General features: G+C 36.7%; 1 protein-coding gene across 3 annotated transcripts in view; it reads right to left on the reverse strand.

Moving 5' to 3' along the window:
• CCDC91 (coiled-coil domain containing 91) overlaps positions 1-22953 on the reverse strand; it is a 329701-nt gene that overhangs the window by 305989 nt on the left and 759 nt on the right. The gene's annotated exons all lie outside the window — the stretch shown is intronic.

Here is a 22953-nt window from a genome sequence, read left to right on the forward strand (position 1 = left end):
AAGGAAAACTACCAAATTCATTCTATGAGGCCAGCATTACCCTGATACCAAAACTGGATAAAGAAACCACAAAAAGAAAGAGAACTACAGGCCAATACCCCTGATGAACATAGAGACAAAAATCCTAAATAAAATACCAGCAAACCAAATCCAACAATACATTAAAGAAAGCATTCACAATCAAGTGGGATTTACTCCTGGGTTGCAAGGGTGGTTCAATATTTGCATATCAATCAACATAATACATCACATCAATAAGAGAAAGAATAAGAATCATATGATATTGTCAATAGATGCAGAAAAAGCATGTGACAAAGTACAACATCTGTTCATAATATAAACCTTCAACAAAGTAGGTTTAGAGGGAATATGCTTTACCGTAATAAAGACCATATATAAAAAACCCACAGCTAACATCATCCTTAACGCGGAAAACTGAGAGCTATTCCCCTAAGGTCAGGCACAAGACAAGGATGTCTACTCTCACCATTTCTATTCAACATAGTACTGGAAGTGGTCCTAGCCACAACCATCAGACAACAAAAAGAACAAAAAGAAATAAACAGCATCCAAATCACTAAGGAAAAAATAAAACTTTAAACTATTTGCAGATGACATGAAGCTATATATAGAAAACCTAAAAGACTCCACCAAAAAACTACTAGAATTGGAACATCCAGGTGGCTCAGTCAGTTAAGGGTTGAACTCTTGACTTTAGCTCAGGTCATGATTTCAAGGTTCATGAGTTTAAGCCCCGCATCAGGGTCTGCACTGACAGCACAGAGTCTGCTTGGGATTCTGTCTTCCTCTCTGTCTGCTCCCCCACGCCACACAAACACATACATACACATGCGCTTATTTCTAAGTAAATAAAAATAATTTTTAAAAAACTACAAGAACTGATAAATGAATTCAGAAAAGTCGCAAGATACAAAATCAAGTACAGAAATCTGTTGCATTTCTATACACCAAGAATGAAGCAGTAGAAAGAGAAATTAAGAAACCAGTTCCATAACTACACCAAAAATGATACCTAAGAATAAACCTAACCAAAAAAGACCTATACTCTTAAAACTATAAACACTAATGAAAGGAACTGAAGATGACATAAGGAAATGGAAAGCCTGGGTGGCTCAGTAGGTTAAGCATCCAACTTCAGCTCAGGTCATGATCTCACAGTTCGTGAGTTCAAGCCCCACGTCAGGCTCTGTGCTGACAGCTCAGAACTTGGAGCCTGCTTCAGATTCTCTGTCTCCTTCCCCCTCTGCTCCTCCTCTGTTCACACACACTCTCTCTCTCTCAAAAATAACTCTCTCTCTCTCAAAAATAAATAAACATTAAAAATATTGGAAGAAAAAAATATTGTTAAAATGCCTATACTACTGAAAGTGACCCACAAGGCCACCACTAAGAACATAACTCAAAAAATATATAGTAAGAAACAAAGGAATCAAAATGGCACACTACAAAATATCTAATAAAAAAGAAAGCAGTAATAGAGGAATTAAGGAACCAAAAGAAGAACCCAATTAAGACAAACAAAAAAGAAATCATAAAATGACAAGCATAAGTCCTATCTTACCAGTAACTACAGTAAATACACATGGGTTAATAAACTAAAACAAAAACAAAATAAAACTCAGAGAACAACAGCTATAACAGTCTCTAAGTTTTACAAAATACATTTAAGCCAAAAGTAGGTATTTGTCAGCAATCATTATAAACTGCTATTAAATATCAACATACGTGTTAATCGACTTACTGTCGTGTCCCGCCCAGGCCAGCGGGGCGGAAAATCCTCAAGGGTCCTTCACCTGAGGGAGGGAGAGAAAAACAGGGCAGGAGGGAGAGACACAGAGAGTGAAGACAGCACACACCGTTTCCGATCAAGCCTCAGTCTCCTTTATTCTTCTTCTTCTCTCTCTTTTTTTTTTATCCCAGAAAACACTGTCTCTTAAATAGAGATTTGGGGCGGGGGAACTGATCCGGGTCGGTTGTAAGGTAAACAGAGTCAAATGAATATCAAAAGAAGCACCCAGACTTGCCTCTGCAATGCTGGGGACGGGGAGCTAGCGCTGAATAATCCAAAATGCGGTTTTGATCTTTTGTGCACCTTGGCCACTCTACGTCTGGCCCAGCATGACCGATGCCAAAATCTTGGACCAGGAAATGGCAATCTCCAGCCTCCAGATGCAAATCTTGTTTACTGGTTCATTCCCCAGAGAGTGATAATCCTTGCCTGAGGCAGCCAGGAAACTTGGCGGCTTCAGACAACTTACACTATTTAAATATGTCTCTAATTTTGAGATCTCAGCCTTGATTTTTAAGAGTTACTAAGAATTCTCCTTACACAGGAAGGACTCATCATCTTAAGAATTTTATTATTTTTTAACCCCCTCTATAGAAATCATTTTTAAATGATTTTGCCCTTGGGATGCCTACATGGCTCAGTCAGACTTCAGCTCAGGTCATGATCTCACAGTTCATGAGTTGAGCCCCACATTGGGCTCTGTGCTGACAGCTCAGAGCCTGGAGCCTCTTGCTTTCTGCCCCTCCCCCACTGTATACTCTCTCTGAAAAATGAATAAACATTTTTTTTTAAAATTAAATAAATTATACCCTTTTTCTTTTCTATTTTTATGTTTATTTATTTATTGTTGAGAGAGAAAGCACACAAGTGGGGAGAGGCAGAGAGAGAAAGGGAGACACAGAATCTGAAACAGGCTGTAGGCTCTGGGCTGTCACAAGAGCCCAATGCAGGGCTCAAACCCACAAACTGTGAGATCATGATCTGAGTTGAAGTCGGATGTTCAACTGACTGAGCCACCACGGCACCCCTACATTCATTTCTTTAAGTTGGCTTTGGGATACTATAAGGAATAAAGGTAATTTATTAAGTAAACCACAAGGCAATTCTTCTTTATATATATATGGTGGTAAGATGATCATACTGTATTTAAATTTTTTATTAGCTCCATTTTTGAAATTCCACTATGCCAAAGATAACCTCTTAGTTGTACAGGGAGAAAAATACTTATTTTTTTTTTTATTTCTGTGGTGCATGTATTAGTCAGAGTCCTTCAGATAAATATACAGTAAAACCTTGGTTTGCGAGCACAATTCATTCCGAACACATCTGTAATCCAAAACACTTGTACATATCAAAGTGAATTTCCCCATAAGAAATAATGGAAACTCAGATGATTCATTTCACAACCCCAAAATATTAACATAAAAATGATTACAATACTGTTATATAGTATAAAATAATAAATACAAAATATAAAATAAAATAAGATAACCTGAACTTACTTTTCAAAACATTCTGTAGCTGGTATGAAGGAGACGAGACAGCGGAGGTTTATTATGGAGGATGTCTTTCACTACCACTAACAGAATCACTGCTAGCTATTGGCTCAATGGAATCTTTTTCTTTTCATGCAACTTGAACAAAGAACCTATCCAATGACACTTGCTTTTGCCTTCTTTTGAGGATTTCACAGAAATGTGACATTGCATTGACAATCATCCACAATCCCACAGCTACTGAGCAAGAAAGAAAAGAGCCATCGGCACAGTTCTGATCACGTGACATTCAGCACCACATACTATGTACTGCAAGACACTGCTCGTTTATCAAGTTAATATATTAGAAATGTTTGCTCATCTTGCAGAACACTCACAGAATAAGTTACTTGGAACACCGGAGAACAAGTTACTTGCCATCCAAGGTTTTACTGTATTTATGAAGAGAGAGGGACAGAGAGAGATAAGATTAAAAGAACTGGCTTATAAGGTTATAGAGGCTGAGGAGTCCCAAGACCTGTAGTTGGCAAGCTGGAGACCTAGGATAATCAATGGTGTAGAGTTCAATCAGTGTCCAAAAGGAGAGCCAATGATGTAAGTTCCAGTCCAAAAGTAGATCAATGTCCCAGTTCAGCAATCAGGCAGAAGTTCCCTCTTACTCAGCTTTTTCTCTCTGTTCAGGTCTTTGAATGATTGGATGAGGGCCATACAGATTAGGGAAGGCAATCTACTTTACTAAGTCTACTAATTAAAATGTTAACTTCATCAGGAAACACCCTCACAGACACACTCAGAATAAAATTTGGTCAAATATCTAGGCACACCATGGTCCAATTGAAAACATAAAATTAACCATCACAAGTCCATTCTTACTCAACTTGGCACCCACACACATCTCCTTAAACCACACTTAATCTCAAGTAAGAACAATAACAAGGTGATAATTATGCCTAAGATGATACAACTATCCTGTGTACAACTGAAAACACACTAACACCTTCCACAGAAGATAAACTCCTTGAAAGTGACATTTACTCTTCTCCTTGATATCCCAAAGTTTACATACTAAGACGTAAAAGTGACACTACTTATACATATCTATGCTATGTATACCCTCAATGCATTTTATGCTACATAAGGAAAGGAAATGAGAATTAAAAATAGATATCGATAGGTAGATATCTCCATCCAAACATATGTGTGTATATATACACACACAAACACATTCATAACAAAATTAAAAGGAAATACTCATGACTATTATCGACCTTGTTTCTGAAACTGGTCACATGGTTGTAGCTGCTATTTAGAACTACCTTCTTCCACTACCCATTCTGCATTCCCTTTGTCTTCACCAAACACCTCAGTTGGTCATGACTCCCTGATGGGATGACGCAAACCATTCCTGAGGGTCTGGGCCATCAGCAGTTCTCTTGGAACTAGGTTATTTCAGTTTTCCATGTACCTTAATCACAGTGTATGGTAATACTAAGAGATGTCCTAAGTGACTTTCCTATATTTCTTCCTTACCTCCACTGTGAAGTAGCCATCCAATTTCTCCCTTGATAGTCAGGATCAGTCACCCAGCCGGCAGTAACTCCCCTCTTTGCCTGTTGATTCAGTGGTATGAGGAGTCCACAGTGACAATGCAGGAGTCTTAACTTCCAATTCAATGGAATCTCTGTGACTCCAGTTAAAGCATTCCTCCCTTTGGAACTAAAACCTCTAGGCCAGCAGAGCATAGTCATGGAAACAGTCACTAAAAAATGTGGTCATGGTAGAGGTAACAGTGAACAGAGCCACTCCCATTGGTTCCTGAACCTAGTACGAATCCCAACTATGGGAGACATACCACCATATACTGGATACTAATTCAGAACATACACAGCCTCCTTGAGAACCTCACCCCAGTGCGGCAAGGTACTGATGCACCCAGCTGGTACGATAACTAAGTCTTCAAAAGCCCATTCAACCATTCTATCAAGCCAGCTGCATCAGGATAGTAGGAAACATAAGACCAATGAATTCCCTAAGCAGGGGCCCACTGCTGTACTGCTTTTGCTCTGAAATAAGTTCCTTAATCAGAAGCAATACTGTGAGGCATACCATTGTGGTGGATAGGCATTCCGTAAAGCTCACAGATGGTAGTTTTGGCAGAAGCACTGCCTGTAGGGAAGGCAAATCCACATCTAGAGTAAGTGTCTATTCCAGTAAGAACAAATCACTGCCATGTCCATGACGGTAGCAGTCCAATATAATCAACCTGCCTCCAGTTAGCTGGCTAATCACCCCAGGGAATGGTGTCATATTAGGGATTCAGCATTACCCTCTGCTGGTGATGGATTGATCACTCAGCATTGGCTGTAATCAGGCAGGTCTTGATGAGTAAAAGTCTATGTTGCTGAGCCCATGTGTAACCTCCATCTCTGTAAGCAGGTCATTTTTATTCATGAACTCACTGCACAATAACAGGGGTGGTTAGGGAAAGAGGCTAACTGTTATCTACAGAATGGGTCATCTTATTCACTTGATTATTAACATCCTCTTTTGCTGTGGTCACCCTTTGGTGAGCATTCACATGGAACACAAATATTTTCACAATTTTTGTCCAGAGAGGTCAACATACCTCTTTCCCAAATTTCCTTGTTACCAATTTTGTAATCATGTTCCTCCCAAGCCCCTGACCATCCAGCCAAACTATTGGTCATAACTCACGAAACAGAATACAATCATCTGTCTGGCCACTTCTCCTTCCAAGCAACCAGTTGCACTGCCCAAAGTTCTCCCCACTGGAAAAATTCCCCTTCACCACTGTCCTTCAGGCATGTCCCAGAAAGGGGACTGTAGTGGTGGAGCTGTCCACTTTCAGGTGGTACCCGCATATCATGCAGAACTATCTATAAACCATGTCCAAGGCTTTTCTTTCTGTCTGCTGACCTTAGGGAACTTCCCATAAGGTACAGTCTTAGAAAAAGAATGCTAGCAGAATAGGGACCATGGGTATCTGAAACCCTCTTCATGTAACTTACTTGTGTCTTCTGGGCCTGCTCAGGACTGATCACATATATCCTGCTTCTTTTTGACTAGAGTGCTGCTGTGTAAGCCCAAGTTTATGGTGTGGTGGGTCAGATAATTAACCATTCAATAAGCAGCTCAGGCTACATGGTAACTTGATGGCCTAGGTGTAAGCAGGTTTCAAGACCTAGTAGCAGGCCAAAAGTCTTTCTCAGAAAGGCATAGTTACCAACAAGAATAGTGGGCTTTGATCAAGTCCTAAAGACCTGCACTATGGTTCACCAATCAGGGCTTATTAAAGGGTCCAAACAGCATCCCTATCTACCACTGACACTTCAAACACCATTGAATCTGCTGGATTATATGACCCTCACAACAGAGCAGCTTGCACAGAAACCTGAACCTGTTGCAGGGCCTTCTCTTATTTATGGTCACACTCAAAACTAGGAGTTTCTTGAGTCAGTAAATGTGCTGGAGTAACATACCCAAATGAGAAATACACTGCCTCCAAAATCCAAAGAGGTCTACAAGGGATTGTGCCTCTTTCTTGGTTGTAGAGGCATCCAGATACAATAATTCACCTTTCACCTTGGAAGGGTTATCTAAAGGGGTGCCTGAGTGGCTCAGTCAGTTAAGCGTCCAACTTCGGCTCAGGTCATAATCTTGCAGTTTGTTGAGTTTGAGCCGTGCATCAGGCTCTGTGCTGACAGCTCAGAGCCTGGAGCCTGCTTCAGATTCTATGTCTCCATCTCTCTCTGCCCCTCCCCTGCTCACACTGTGTCTCTCTCAAAAATAAAAATAAGCATTAAGAACATTTTTTTAAAGAAGGGATATGTACATAAACACAATACCAAAGACTCCTAGAAATTTCACTCAGACGAAAAGCCTCTGAACTTTTATCAGGTTTTTCCTATGCCCTGACATCAAATGTCTCATTGCTGCTTCCTGCTCACCAGGTCTAATTAACACAATGCCATCAATTTAATACATGAATATGGTATTTTATGGGAGTAAAAGGAGACCCCTTTTCTATGCAAACAGATCTATGAAAACTAAATTATGACTTTGGGCTGGAGACTTGATATACTCCTGAGGTAGGGCAGTGAAGATGTATTTTCGACCTCGCCAGCTAAAAGCAAACTGCTTCTGTTGGACGTTGCTGACAAGGACGGGGAAAAAAGCATTTGCCTGAACAATAGCTACATATCAGGTACCTAGGGATAAGTTGCTCAAGCAGTAAAACCCTACCTGGTAAAGCAACTACAACTGGAATCATGATTTGGTTATAAGCCTACAACAATCCACTAGCATCCTCCAAGACCCATCTGACTTCTGCAGTGGCCAAGATAAATGGGGATGCATACAAGATGAATAAAGGATATTCCAGAATTCACCATCCCTGGCACGTTTCAATTATTTGATGGTGGCACCAATCTCTGCAATCTCTTCAGGAATGAAATATTGCTTTTGGTGCACTATTTTCCTAGGTAGAGACAGTTCTAGTATCTTCTATTTGGTCTCTTTTAACATTCACTCCACTACTCAGGAAACTAAACTGCCGATTCTCTAACTGCTGAGTGTATCAATTCTAATTGTAGATTTGGAAATTGCAGAAATTGCTAATGGATGGACCTGGGGACTCACAGGGAGGCAGAGCTAAGCTAAACCATCACTGATGACCTGACCCCCATGTACCCCTAATTCTGTTGGTAGACCATAAAGATAATTTGGTTCTCCTCAAATTAGTGTTAATTCAGACCCAGGATCCAGCAGTTCCAAAAGGTCTGATTATCTCTCTCTCTCTCCAGGGCACAATTTGCCTGGTAGAGAGCCACAGGACCCTTATGGGGAAGCTTGAAGAAAAACGGACACTATTTTTGGCAGTGTACCAGAGCCTTTCCTCAAGGGGACGTTGCCATCTCTTCATTCAAGAGGTTCTGGATCTATAAATATTTAGGTATAAGAATTGATTGAAGGGTCATGACTCTGTTTTTATGATTCAGGTTAGATTTTATTCACCTGAACTGGAAGTTCTCTATACAAATCAAGTAAGAATTTAGAAGCATTCCTACCTATTTCACTACTAGGAACACCACAATCAAGTAGCCAACATCACTAGTCTAGATGAAACGACTATTTTATTACTGCTTTGATTCTGCTGCCCAAACTATGCTCACCTTACCTTTGGCAGTTGAGTACCACTACTTGGGCTCTGCCACCCTAGAATTCATTTACTCCCTTTGCATTTAGGTTTCCCAATTCAGTGACTCCATTCTAAGGTCTAGCCTATACATGACAGTAATCACAGAGCTCAAGGATGCCAGGGACCCTCTCACAATATGTTTCTCATACTACTGGTGAAAGGTATGACTTCTAGACCCTTCTAGTCTAGGTGAGTAGGTCTTAAGTGACAAATCCATTCTAACATTCCAATCTCCCTAAACCTATTGAAGTCTACCTTTGGTCCAAATTTCAACCAAGCAAGCAACCAACCAGTTACAGCCTTTTCTAACTCCCAGAGCTGCAATATTAAATGGAGAATCTCTGCTTAGTGAGTTCCTATCAATAAACTCAGTCTGATCCAATGTTGTTTCTTCCACCATTGCCCTGTACCCTTAGTAACCATTCCCACTCATGTTCCCTGGATATCTATCTGTATAAATCAGAAAATTCAAGTCGTTCTTTTGGAGTATAGCACATTTCGTCATGAGTCACACCTTATACCTCACTTTTAGGGGCCTGCTGGGATTTGAGTCTAGTTACAGGTCTAGAAGCCAAGAAGGGTAGTAGAGGCTGGTCCTAAGAAATCTGCATTTTCTTATAATGGCAATTGCCTCAGGGGAGGCCATTACAGTTCCCTTAGGCAATGCAGAAGTAATTCCTTCAGACCTCAGAGGTGGAGAAGTCATTCCGGTGGGGAAATGAGGAAAAAAGCTCCAAATGGAGGTGGGGAGGCCACCAACATTGGGGGGGTGAGGGGGGGTGCACTCCCCCTGACAAAGAATACTTATCAAAATTTGGGGGCTCAATGTCTCCAGCTTCAACAGGGTCTTTTCACATGCCCCTGTATCAAACTGCAGAAGCACATTCCGTCCCAAGCTACATCCTCACTACAATGTATTAGCTTATATTACTCTCATCTACTGGACTGTGAGGTTCCTGAAGACCAAGTGGCATTTATTTCGGTATCCTCCAGTACTTCCTATAGGTACCTGAAATACCTATAAAGGGCTCAATAAAGATTTCTACTGAACTGAATTTTGCTTCTCAACATCTCAGTAGTCCATTATTTTAACATTTATTAACTCCATTTTGACTGTTATTAAGTCCTTGTTTATATTATTATCAGAGGTCTTATCTGCTAATTACACCCTTTAACTGAAATAGACTTGTTTACCAAGGGAAACACATAAAGGACTCATTTGCTCACTTTTTTCAAAATGATATAAAACTTGTTCTAACCACTAATTTTAATTTCTTCTCCAATTTAAAGTATCACTATCATCACCAAGATCATTTTTTCCATCTGATCCTAAATTTAATATAAATTACCTGTAATTTTTTCACTTCCAAACTTACTAATTGAGTAAAAATTTATCTATGCTAGACTTTTAAATGCTTAGACACTCTAATTCCTCCAGAAAAACAAAATAAAATATGTGTTAATGAAAAAAATAATCCTCATGTCTGAAGCACACTTACAGTTCTTTCCTTTTACAACTGACTATATCCCTAACAAACCTGACCCCTTATGAGCAATATTTGAAAGACTTTCTCTCTTCACCATTTTAGCTAAAAGTCCAAGGCTTTCCCATAAGGGAATCTAGGCACTACCAACATTTTTTATATGCCATACTGTGAGAATCCCACAGAAATGTCAACTCATGCTATTCCTCTATGAGTAAATATACAATCAAGTCCAACAAATGCTAGCTATTAAGTAACAGCACTGACACCATTAAGTTTTATTTACTAAGATTTAATAGCATCTACTTCTTTAATTGTGTACAAATGTCTTTGGTTGCTGTTTTTATATTTTACTTTAATTAGATACCACAGAAGAATCAACTATACTTCTAGAAACACATTCTATCACCTTTAACAACTTTATCTTGCTGCCCCTGACAGCAATATATACCAGCCAAGCATGGGACATCAGTCTGGTGATAAGTGAGTAAATAAATACCTGGCCCAAATCTGCACAGGATTCAAACATAGTAAGAGAAATAAAAGGAAAAAGATGCATTGGAAATACCTAACCTGACACTCTCTTGTGAAAAACTTAGTAATATTAAGGAGGTCCTTTATAGCCTTAAATTCATGACGAGTATGACAACTTGAAATTACTTGTTTTGGGAATTCTGAATGGTGAAATACGGCATTACTTCTCAAAGAAATGTCCATATGCTTCATTGCAAAAGGAAACAAATGCACCTCAGGACAGACTAATGTAAATATAAAAAAGCATCTCTAGTAACATTTACAATACTGGCAATTTATTTATGTCTTCCTCAAATTCAAAGGTGATGCAAATTAAATAAAATACAAAAACTCACATATATTCACATTCTAAGAGCCCAAAGATATAATCCAACTACATGTTATCCCCATGTCCCTATCAGCTGAAGGTAATAATCATCCCAATCTCTTCTATAGCACTGTAAATAATATTCTCAATTATGACTCTCAGGTACTACAAAATGCTGAACCAGTCAGTTAAATACTTGGATGTAGGGCAGGGAAGAAACAGTTCAGTTGCCTTCAATTACTAAGGCATTCAAATCAACAAGTTTAAATATAAGAGATGCTCACCAAACCAAAAAACACTTGGCTTCTGTTTATCTTTCTTTACTATGAAATCTTATTAACCAGAAAATCCAATTTCTCCACATAATATATTACAGCATTGCACATAATAAATATTCAATAAATGCTTTTTACTTTCCCCTTCCAGCACAATCATTTTGACAATTCAATGAACTTTTTAATTATAATTCACAAGCCCTGTTTCCTGTTTCAACTGACTCAATTATAAAAGATGAAATAGCATAATATAATAGATAATAGTGCTCAGTAACCACACAAGACAAAGAATATGGAATTTACATAGAGCTCTCCAAGTCATTTAACTGGCAAACAGCAAAAATAACAAACCCTGGGAGAAGAAAGAATCTGATATCCAAAATTTCCATGTCATATATATTATACATATGTAACACATAAAATACACATAGATAATGTATAATTACATACACTATATATTATATATTTTTAATATCTTGTTTTCAACAGAAATTATGAGATATGCAAAGAAAAAAAAGTATAGCTCATATAGGGGGGGAAAGGGCAGTTAATAGAAATTACTCCTGAGGATGGGGCACCTGAGTGGCTCAGACAGTTAAGCGTCCAACTTCAATTCAGGTCATGATCTCACAGTTAGTGAGTTCAAGCCCCACAATGGGCTCTGTGCTGAAAACTCAGGGCCTGGAGCATGTTTCAGATTCTGTGTCTCCTTCTCTCTCTGCCCTTCCCCCATTCATGCTCGCTCACCCTCGCGCTCTCTCTCTCTCTCTCTCTCTCTCTCTGTCTCTCTCTCTTTCTTTCTCTAGTAAACATTAAAAAAAATTTTTTTAAAGAAATTACTTCTGAGGAAACCCAGAAATAATTTGTCTACTTACTAAACAAAGACATTAAAATCAACTATTTTATATATGTTCATAGATACAGTCTCAAATTACCAAAGAAAATCATGCCTAAATAACTAAAGGAAATTATGACAACAATGTCTCACAAAATGAAGAATACTAATGAAAATACAGGAATCACAGAAATGAAACAACAACAAGAAAAAATCTGTAGTTGAAAAGTATACTAACTGAAATGAAAAATTTACCAAAAGGTCTCAACAGCATGTTTGAGCTAAAAGAATAAAGAATTAGTGAACCTGAAGATAGGTCACTTGAGATCATCCAGTCTAAAGGGCAGAAAGAAAAAAGAATGAGGAAAATAAACAGATCATCAAAGACCTGTGGAAAACCAGCAGGCATACTAACATATGCATATGCATAATGAGAGCACCAGAAAGGAGAGAAAAGGGGAGGGGGGCAGGGGAAGAAATGCTCAGAAAGAATATTTGAAGAAATCAGGCTATGGGAGTACACAAATTTGTTGGAAAAATTACACATCCAGGAAGTTCAACAATTCCAAATAGGATAAATATGAAGAGATATACACTTCAATATATCATAACCAAACTTTTGCCAAAGACAAAGAGAGAATTTTTAAAGGAGCAAGAAAGAAGCAACTAATCACATACAAGGAATCCAAGAAAAGATTTTTAATTTGATTTCTTATAAGCAATCATGAAGGCCTGAAGGCAGTGGGATGACACTTTTCATGTACTGAAAGAAAAAGACTGCCAACCAAGAATTCTATATCCAGCAAAACTAATATTCAAAACTGAAGAAATTAAGACTCACCCAAATAAACAAAAACAGAGAGAAATCATCACCAGCAGTTCTTACCTATGAGAAATATTAAAGGGAGTCCTAAAGGCTGAAATGAAAGGATAATAGTTCTTGAACCTACATAAAGAAATAAATAACACAACACCAGTAAAGGTAGCTACAAAGGTAAATTTGTTTGTAACTCTTTTTTTCTCATATCTGATTTAAAAGACAATTGCACAAAGTACTACAAATCTGTGTTGATAGGCACAAAGTGTAGAAAGAAGTAATCTGTGCAACAATCGCACAAAAGAAGGGGGAGAAATAGAACTATATTACAGCAAACTTTTTATAAATTTGAGAATAAGCTGGTATTAGTCCAAAAAGACACCAAACAGACTATTATAAATTAAGATATTATTTGTAATTGCCAAGGACATTGCTAAGAAAATAATTCAAAAATATATACAGTAAAAAAAACACAGGAATTAAATGGCACATTAGAAAATACCCATTTAACAAAAAAGAAAGCAATAATAGAGGAATTAAGGAACCAAAAAATAAATAAATAACCCACTTAATACATACAGTAAACAAATAGTAAAATGGCAAGCATAAGTCCTATCTTACCAGTAACATATGGGTTGACAAAAACTCTAATCAAAAGGCAAAAATTGGAAGAATGGATAAAAAATATTACCCAGTCAGGTAACGTTTTCAAGAGACATGCCTTAGATCCAAAGACCCAAGTAAAATAATGTACACCAATAATATAGTGGGGTAACTAAGTAACTTCATAAACAGTAGGCAGAATAGTATACTATCAACAATCCAAAGTTTAGAGCATCCATTTCTAAAGTCTTTAAGTCAGTTAAGATCTTATTTTCATTCATCTAACAATTATGTAATAAAAATCAACTATGTGGAACTGTAGAATATAATGATCAATACAGCCACTAAGATTAGAAAAGAAAATATCAATACATTGTAAACTACAATACAAATTTAGAAGTGTTGAAACCTCAGGCTCATCCCCGTGCTTTCATCTCCTCAGATGCCTTGGCTCCTTCACAATGTCTTATGTATCAGCTCCCCTTAGTCATCATTCATTTTCCCTTTTGTTCATTAACTCAACAAATAGTAGCTAACCCTTTGATGTTCAAGACACCTGTGAGGTGCTAAACATGTAATGGTAAGCAAAATTGGCCCTTGCCATCAAATCTGGCAAAGAGAGAGAAGTAAGCTGTAAAAACGCAAGCAAGCATATAGGTGTTGCAAAGATTGAGAGGAGAAAGGAATCTGAACTCCTCTGGAAGGTCAGTTAAGGTTTTCTCATCTGCAGAAGCCTTAAGTAAGTACTTGCATCCAAAGCCAGAATGAGTAGGAGGCACTACCAGTTAAACATGGAGTATTGAACATCCATGTTTACCACCATCCTCTTCAAACATCCCACCAAAATGACAAATATATGAATAGACAATTCACAGAATTATCCATGTGACCACGAAATACACAGAAAAATGGTCAATCTCACTAGTAATCAGAGACAGAGATATGTTAGTGACAATGATATTTATATTCATCAGATTAGCAAAAAATCCAAAAGTAATTATACCAATTATTGTCAAGGATGGAGAGCCACTCTCTCAGATATTAATAAAAGTAAAAGTTGGAACAATGACTTTGGAGAATAATCTAGTAATATTTAATTTGAAGATGTTCTTACAGTAAGAACCAGCAAATTCTATGACAGAACCTAGAAAAATTCTTTCATGTGCATCAGAGAAGATAAAAAAAAATTCATTGCCATGTTATTTAAAATAGAAACAAAAAAAAGAACCTATAAGTCCATTTAGAGAGAGGAAATTGATTAATAATTAGTAAAAATCATATATGATAAATTAATGAACATGAATAAACTAGTGTTATATGTATAGACAGATAAATTTCATAAATGTATTGTTGAATAAACAGAGGAAGTAGCAGCAAAATAAAATATGACATCATTTTCATGATTTTTCTTTAAAAAGACATTACACATACTTCTTATGGGTACACAACCACAGTAAAGTTAAAAAGGCATGTAACAAATGATAAACTACAACTTCAGAATAGTGCTACAGTTTGGACAAGGAGAGAAGGGGATGGGTTCAAAGGTGTAAATTATATCAACAGTAATTATTCCTCTTAAAAAATACGAAGCAAAAGGCAATGCCAATATTAGAAAAAATGAGTAGTGAGTACACTTGGATATTATTAATTAAATGAGTTAATATTTGTAAAATCTTAAAAAAAAAAAGTTTCCAGAATCTGCAAGCACCATATAAGTGGATACAAAAATATATGCAGTATTATTACCCTAAAGGTTTGAAATATTTAATTAAAAAATTTCATAGACCCCCCCCACCTCACACAATTAACAAAAGTTAACACAAAATAGATCAATGACTTAAATATAACTAAAACTACAAAACTCTTAGAAAAAAACATAGGGGCAAATCTTAATGACCTTCATTTGGCAATGGATTCTTAGGTATGACATCAAAAGCACAGGTAAGAGAAGAAAAACTCACTAAATTGAATTTAATCAAAATTTAAAACTTTTTTGTATCAAAGGACATTATCAAGAAAGGGAAAAGACAATCTACAGAATGGGAGAAAACATTTGCAAATCATCTACCTAATAGGGTCTGGTATCCAGAACACATAAAGAACTCTTCGGGTCACCTGGGTGGCTCAGTCAGCTGCGTGTCCAACTAAGGCTCAGGTCATGATCCCAGCATTGTGAGATGGAGCCCTACAGCAGGCTCTGCACTGAGCTGAACGTGGAGCCTGTTTAAAATTCTCTCTCTCTCTCTCTCTCTCTCTGCCCCCGCCCCACTCACATGTGCCCCCTAATATAAAAAAAAAAACTCTTAAAACTCAACATAAACAATCCAATTTTAAAATAAGCAAAAACACTTAATAAACATTTCTTCAAGAAAGATAAAAAAATAACCAAAAAAAAAAAACACTTTTAGCTGTTTAATATTATCACTAGGGAAATATCATCAATATTATCATTAGGGAAATACAAATTAAAACCACAATGAGGTAGTTCACACCCATTGAGATGGTCATAACCAAAAAAAATAAATAAAAGCAAACAGCCTAGCAATTTCTCAAAATGGTAAACACAGAATTACCACATTACCCAGCAACTCCACTCCTGCATATATGCCCAACAAAATTGAAAACGAGTACCCAAACAAATAATGGTACACAAGTGTTCACTGCAGCACTATTCACAATAGTGAATTAGCACAACAGCAAAAAGGTGGGAATATCCAAGTGTCCATAAATGGATGAATAGATAAAGAAAGTGTGTTAAGTGCTATATATTAAATATGCAACAAATTACTCAGAAATGGAGTATTAATACATCGATGAACTGCGGAAACATTACGCTAAGTGAATGAAATCAGACACATAAGGCTACACATCAGATGATTTCACTTATATGAAATATCCAAAATAGGTGAATCAATAGAGACAGCAGACTGTGTTTGCTAGGGGCTGGGGAAAAGGGGAAATGGGAATGGTTGCCTAATGGGTGCCCAGCTTCCTTCTGGGGTGATGAAAATATTTTGGAACTAGACAGAATTCTACAACATTGTGAATGTACTAAATGCCACTAATTATACTTTAAAATGATTACTTGTATGTTATGTAAGTTTCGCCTCAATAAAAAAAATAATCGAAAAGAAGTGTTTAAAAAAATGTTTGAGGGGCACCTGGGTGGCTCGGTTGGTTAAGCGGCCAACTTTGGCTCAGAATCAGCAGAGTGATTCTGTCTCCCTCTCTCTCTGCCCCTCCCCTGCTCATGCTGTGTCTCTGTCTTTCAAAAATAAATAAACAACCAAAGACTCAATCATCCATTTCCTATATAAAAGGTAGCTACTTTTTTGCATGGACCTCAAGTATATTGTAGTATAGAGGTGGAATTTAAGGAAAGGTATTAAGCAGGCTGTGTTTTAGCTTATGGGCAAGTAATAAATTGTATCATGTATCTTGAATGTATCATAGATAAGCTGCTATATAATGATTGCCACTGCAGATAGCTGTGAAAATAGGTGATTAACTAGTTGTTACTTAACCTTCTAATTTCTGTATAAGTCTAATTACATGAAATAGAAGTTGGGGTTCTGATTTTTTACTTTGCTTATCCATTTGGAGTGTCATTGTAACTACTGTATTGTAAATGATGGAAAATAATTGCATATGTTAAAAAAATAGTGTTATATTCTCAAAAAAAATAAAAAATAAAGTTACCACAAAAAAAAGTTAAAAAAATAAATAAAACCTATACTGTCAAAAAATAAATAAATACAAAAATAAAAACAAATAAATAAATAAACATTAAAAAAATAAAAATAAATAAAACATTTTTAAAAATGTTTCAAAGTGCCCAGTGCAGTACCTGCTACATTACCAATACTTAAAAATAATGGTTACTATTATTGCTCCTATTAGACATGGCTCCATATATCACAATGTATCATTGCACTAATTGGTCCATAAACACATGTAGTCACTATGATATCTGTGATACTGACATGACAGCCTCCATTCCAGGATCTCAACCTGTAAAATTTACTTTCTTACTACTACTCTGTATCCTTCTTTTTGTACTAGTCTATCATTCCTACTGAACCTGTCACTCACCCCTATTGAAATTTCTAGTAACGCAACCACTCTTTATTCTCTCATTAACTCCTCCTCTCTAACTCCCAACTTTCTGTTAATAATGCTAAAGCTTTTGTCTTGATTTCTTCCTTGATCACTCTTAATCCTTGTAAATGCCGGTTTCTTTTCCATATGTCTAACATTGTGTGTTATACACCAATAAATACACCCAATACACTCAATAGGTGACAGACAAACCTACCCACAAGCCAATGTCTGGGTTTTTGCAATTGAGACTAATCAATCTGAGTGACAGAAAGAAAAAGAAATGAAGAAAAATGAACAGATTCTCAGAGACCTATATGAAACCATCAAGCATGCCAACATAAAAACCATGGCAGTCCCAGAAGAGAGAAAGGGGCAAAAAGAATATTGCAAGAAATAATGACCAAAAACTTCCTAAAATTTACTTCCCAAAGTATACACATATGCATGCTTGCGTGCGCACATGCACACTTTATCAATAGATGCAGTTTCAAATATTTTATAAAGTGGGGGAAAAAAGCATATTCTGGTTAAAGAATAAGATCTAGCCTTATAATTCCCAATTCACCACCTAAAAATCCCCTGAATTATTTTACTCAGCTGAAAGTAACTATGATAATAATATCCATGGTCCCTCTATGTGAGAGAAAAATCATCCAAAAATTTCGTATATGTTGCCTCACTTGTTCATAAGATTTTCTACTCCTAAGTATTTTGCAGGAATCACACAATAAAACAATTTGCAATCTGACTAGATTCAAAGTGCTCAGAGGACTTCTCATCAACCATATGTTTATCACTTTGTATGTTAATGACTGTGACACTTTCCTCTCCTACTTATAACAAGAGAAGCAAGATCAGTAACACCTAACTTTGTAACTATAGAAAATAAACTCAGTGTACCAATGAAGATAAAGTCTCCTACAAAAGGAACTACACAAATATCCTTAAATAATATGACTGGAGGGGAAAAATCAATATAGTAAATAAGCAGGAGATATTTTACACCATTCACATTAAACAGAAACTAGTCCTAAAATGAAATTAATAAAATGTCCCTCTTCTGCATAACAGACAAAAGAAGAAACTTAAAATATCTAACTGCCTTATCAGCAGTTAATAAACACTTTTTTTTTCCTGTTTTGCAGAACAGAAAATAAATATTCATTTCAATTTGTCCTGTGATTCAGGAAAAGGTGGCCCATTTAATGCTTATTTTCAATTATTTTATTTTAAGGCTTATTTTCAAATTTTCATGCCCAATTTAGGCAAAATGTTGGAGTGAAAGTTATAACCTCAGTTGTCTTTATTAAATCCATAATTAAAATAATGATACTCTCACCTTAATTAACTATCTTTTAATGATAGCCACACATGCAGGTTTTATTTTTTGTCATGTTTTAATTTATTTTAAAGAGACAGAGCATGAGCATGGGAGGGGCAGAGAGAGAGGGAGACACAGAATCTGAAGCAGGTTCCAGGCCCTGAGCTGTCAGCACAGAGCTGGATGAGGGGCTCGAACTCACTGACCGTGACATCATGACCTGAACCAAAGTCAGTCGTTTAACCGACTCAACCACCCAGATACCTTTACCCATGTAGTTTTTAGTACTAGTCGTGTAAGTCAGTGAAGCACACCCAGATTACTGGATCTTGCATAATATTGCAACACTACCTTTACTACAATGGTAGAAGTCCTTTCTGAATTCTCATAATAAAAAAGTAAAGCATCTTGAAATGATCATGCAGACCCTCTCTTACCACCACAAGATTGGACACAACATTAAAGGCAATCTGGCTGGCCTCTCCTACAGCTCGGCCTACTTTTGGTAGGAGATGCACATGGTCAATGATAACAAGGCTGGCAAAGGGAAAAGAAAGTCAGTCTTCCCTGAATAGCAAAAAAAGTGACTTCATGCTTTACGAAACAGCGGTTACTTTGTTCATATAGTTAGTCTATATGACAACAATGTGTTGGACTGAGTTATGTAAATACCAAAAGGTGCATATCCTTCTAAGAAAAACTACAATAGAATTATTACATGTTGCATTTTAAAGTAACATTAACTCTGCTTTTCATCTATTAAACCTGTAATTAACAATATGCACCCCATTTCAAAATTTTAAAAATTGTGTCCTTTGCCAGTAACATTAAATATATCCCTAATTCTTTTAGTAGGATTATATGTCACATAGCTAACAACACTCTTTGTAAAAGTTAAAAAAAAAAAAAGAGGGTACAGATAAAGAAATGTTTTAACTAGTTTAAAATTTAAAAATATAAAAAGATAAATTTGGGTAAACATTTTAGAAGTGACTGATACCGTCTCATGTTGAGTTATTAGTTTGCTTAATGAGTTTATTCTAAGCATCAAAATTAAAAGAGATTCAGAATAAACACAAGATAAACAAAACAAAAGAACTCAGTATTGGCAGTGTGGCCTATGAATAAAAAGAAATTTCAGGAAGGCCTGTTATCAAATCCCAGCTCTACGACTTACTATTAATGCAACCTTGAATAAGTTTGCTCACTTGTCTGAGGCTCAATTTCTCTGGAAATTGAGGAAATGGGGGTAATACTGCCTACCTCAAAAGGTACTGGTTGGAATTCAATAAAACAACAGGCAGGGAATTTTTAGAAACTCTGTATATGCATCTGCATGATGCTAGGCTCAAAGATTTTTAAAATTCTTATCCAAGAAGAATATGAACAGTATTTCACACTACACTAAAAGCATCAAGAATTCTATCTACATCACTGGCAGCAAAACAACACATGCCAAAAAGTCATTCAATCATTTTAGACTCTAAATCTATAAAAGAAATGGTTTGAACTAGATTAAATAAATCTAAGGTACACGGAGTTTCTGAACTTCTAGGAGTCTATCTTAAAGTGATGCCCAGAAAGTCAATGACATTGACTACCACATTTTGCTCCAAAATTTATTACAATAAATAACCCAGAGGACCAATTCTAAGAATATCAAATAAAATAAAGAGGTAGTGTATATTCAGAATCTGAAAAGCGGAACCTGGGTGACTTGGCTCAGTCAGTTATGTCAACTCATGATTTTGGTTCAGGTCATTACCTCACAGGTTCCTGAGTTCGAACTGCAAACAGAGCTCTGCACTGACAGAGTGGAGCCTGCCTGGGATTCTTTTTCTCCATCAAACCCCTCCCCCCCTCTCAAACACGCAAGTGCTCTCTCTCAAAAAAAAAAAAAAATTCTATCAGAGTTATGGACAAAGATGTTTAATGTTAATGCTAATGGGGAAAGCTTAACTATAAATCAAGAACTTACAAATCAAGTTCTCAAAAAATTCATGATGTAGAGAGCACTTACAATGTAATGCTGTTGAAAAGAGAAAAATATAAAGTATTTATAACTTTGTTTTTAAAATGTTTGCAAAAGAAAAAGACTAAAAGAACAACCAGTAAAATGTCTGCAGAACTTACTTCATGTTAACTGAAATGAGTCAGCATTTTTTTCTTCATAGGATTCTTTATTTCCAATTTTCTACTATAATCAACTATGATTTCCACAACAAAAAAAAATACAAATACAATATTCATCCATGCTAAAATATATGTATCAGCAAACTAGAAACTAAAAAAACTTCCCCGATCTGATGAAAACTGTTTTCAAAAAACAGCTAACTATTTAATGGTAAAAGCCTTACCTCCTAAGAGAAAAAACAAGGCAAGGATACCTGCTCATACTTGTCCTATTCATCATCATTCTGGAGGTCCTGGCCAGTGCAATCGGACAAGAAAATGAAATACAGCTGACCCTTGAACTACCTGAGGGTTAGAGAAGCACCAATCCTCCCACAGTCAAAGATCCATATATAACCTGTAACCTAATGATGACTTTAATTGTAAATTATACCTCAATAAACCTAAATTTCAAAGGACACAGGACACTCCCTTTTGAAAAATACACATCAAATTAAATGAGCTAACCCCAGTTCACTGGGTTTGGGGGATGGGGTAAGACAGTGAGGAAACCAAAATATCCTTAGAAGTACTGCAAATCAAAAAAATCAATTTATCATCAAGATTTATCAATAAGAACACATACTGATACAAAGAATCTAAAGAGAGTTGCCTTTTTTATTATGTTCTCATTGTCTGAACAGAAACTAACAAAATTTGATGAGCTTACAAGGAAGACCAAAAGTCATAAGCAACAGGTTGATAAAGGAGCATTGTGATTATGAGCCAGAATTCAGAAACAACTTACCTAACATTCCACTTGCAATTTACTAATGGAAATGGTCTTATCCAGCCCAATGCACTGCCACCCCAACTTCTATTTAGAGAAATACAATAAACCTTCATATAGCTTTATTTATAACAATCCTATATACTTTATAAATCATACATCTAGAGCTAGGGATACAAGATAAAATGCCTCTTACGCAGAAAATTCCTATTTATCCATTTAACCTTCAGAACAGCTTATTAGTAGCCATCTTTCCTTCTTTCTCTTCCTTTACTGTCACCAAAAAAAAAAAAAAAAAGTGCTGTCCTGTCACTAAAAAAATAGATACATGCTGTCCCTCTCTTATGACTCTGCAGTTTCTTTTTCTCTGGGGTATTAAAATGATTACAAAAACTCTAAGAAGTTTTGAGCTGATTACTCCAATAAGATACATTTTTCCATGTAATAAAAGAGGTAAATTTTAACTTTCATCACTTTGTTTTCTTTATGTTTATTCCATTTGGCTTATACTGTTGCTAGGAAACCAATTCATAATAAGATTTCCAAGCACACAGAACCACCTCCTAGCCAGCCAATTTTGTAACCAGGGCAATTGGCGACCACACAATTTACTGGCTAGACAGCACCACACAGGTGCGCTCTCCCGGGCATCCTCCTTGCTCCATTTACCTAACAGATACAGGAAGTACAGCCAATCCCTTCATTGCAACAGAAACTGTAGCACAGGGCAAATGAGAGGATTAGAAGCGTAGAGCTCTCTGATGTCAGAGACCAAAGTGGATCTATTGTCACTCCCTGTCGTCCCACCCAACTGAATATTCCAGGTATTTTGTCTTAAAATTGTAGGGTGAAATGTTAGCCCAACCCAATTCACCAGGCAACAAACTACTCCCAAAAGCCATCACCAACTACCGGCCGGATAAATATTTGGAGAGGAAGGTGGCATCATAATATCTGGACAGTTCAGAAGAGTCGGAATTCTTAAGGGGCCACTGAGTCACCTCCAGCGGTGGCCAGGACTTCCTCTATGAAATCATGCTCTGCCCCAACTCCCATCATGGAAGCAAGTACAAGTAGCAGGAGCAATTTCCTCCTACCAAAAACACATCCAGCACTCCTTTTAATAGGGTTACCACTCCTCAAAGTGAAGCCGGAAATAGGTTTCATGTCCAAAGCTTTCCACCACAGTACACAACTTGGGCAGATGGAAGAAACATCTTTATTGTGGGGAAGGAGGCGCACGAATAGGG

The sequence above is a fragment of the Suricata suricatta genome, chromosome 10 (genome assembly GCF_006229205.1).
Source record: "Suricata suricatta isolate VVHF042 chromosome 10, meerkat_22Aug2017_6uvM2_HiC, whole genome shotgun sequence".
NCBI lineage: Eukaryota > Metazoa > Chordata > Mammalia > Carnivora > Herpestidae > Suricata > Suricata suricatta.